The sequence below is a fragment of the Echinops telfairi genome, unplaced genomic scaffold, assembly GCF_000313985.2.
Source record: "Echinops telfairi isolate 266 unplaced genomic scaffold, ASM31398v2 ScPeMD7_5;HRSCAF=22, whole genome shotgun sequence".
NCBI classification, from domain to species: Eukaryota; Metazoa; Chordata; class Mammalia; order Afrosoricida; family Tenrecidae; genus Echinops; species Echinops telfairi.
The window spans coordinates 32,396,786-32,397,941 of record NW_022103901.1 but is presented as its reverse complement, the minus strand read 5'-3'; positions in this window follow the sequence as shown (position 1 = coordinate 32,397,941).

Here is a 1,156-nt window from a genome sequence, read left to right as displayed (position 1 = left end):
GATAGAGGAATATGGAAGAGTGGCAGGATACAAAATCAATAAACAGAAGTCGGTAGGTTTTCTATACACATCGGACAGTAACATGGAAGAGGGAATTAAGAAGGAAGTACCCTTCACAGTAGCCAAGAACAAACTGAAATACCTAGGAATATATTTAACAAAAATTACTAAAGACCTATACAAGGAAAACTATAAGACCCTACTACAGGAAACCAAAAGCGACCTCCACAAATGGAAGAACATCCCTTGCTCATGGATTGGAACGCTTAACATAGTAAAGATGACAATCCTACCTAAAGCACTTTACAAGTTCAATGCTATATTAATGTAAATACCATCAACCTTCTTCAAAGAATTGGAAAAACTGACCACCAATTTCATATGGAGAGGGAAGAAACCCAGAATTAGCAGAGAACTCCTCAAGAATAAGGACACAGTTGGAGGACTTGCCTTACTGATTTTAATGCCTATTGCACAGCCTATTACACAGTGGTCAAATCAGCGTGGTCCTGGCACAATGACAGACACTCAGACCAGTGGAAAAGAATAGAAAGCCCAAGAATAAAACCATCAGCATATAGACAACTGATCTCTGACAAGGGTCCCAAAACCATCAAGTGGGAAGCGGATGCCCTTTTTAACAAGTGGTGCTGGAAACAATGGATATCCACATGTAGAAAGATGAAACAAGACGTTTACCTCACCCCATGCACAAGAATAAGCTCAAAGTGGATCACAGACCTTGAAGTTAAACCCCAAACCATCAGGACCATCAAAGAGGGTATTGGGACTAACCTCAGAGCACTGGCCCAGGGAACTCAAAGGCTCACTGCAATAGGGATGGGTACACCTGCGGGTGAACTGGAAATCGACAAATGGGACTTAACAAGAATAAAGCACCTGTGCACCTCAAAAGACTTCACCAAGAGGGCGACAAGACAACTCACAAACTGGGAGATGATTTTTAGTAATGACACATCAGACAAAGGGCTCATTACTAAAATCTACAACACCCTCATGGCCTGCAAAAAGAGGAAAGCAGTTAACCCCTAAGGAAGTGGGAAAAAGAACTGAAAAGAGCCTTCACTAGGGAGGAGATTGTGATGGCCAATAAGCATATGAGAAAGTGTTCCAGATCATTAGCCATAAGAGAAAT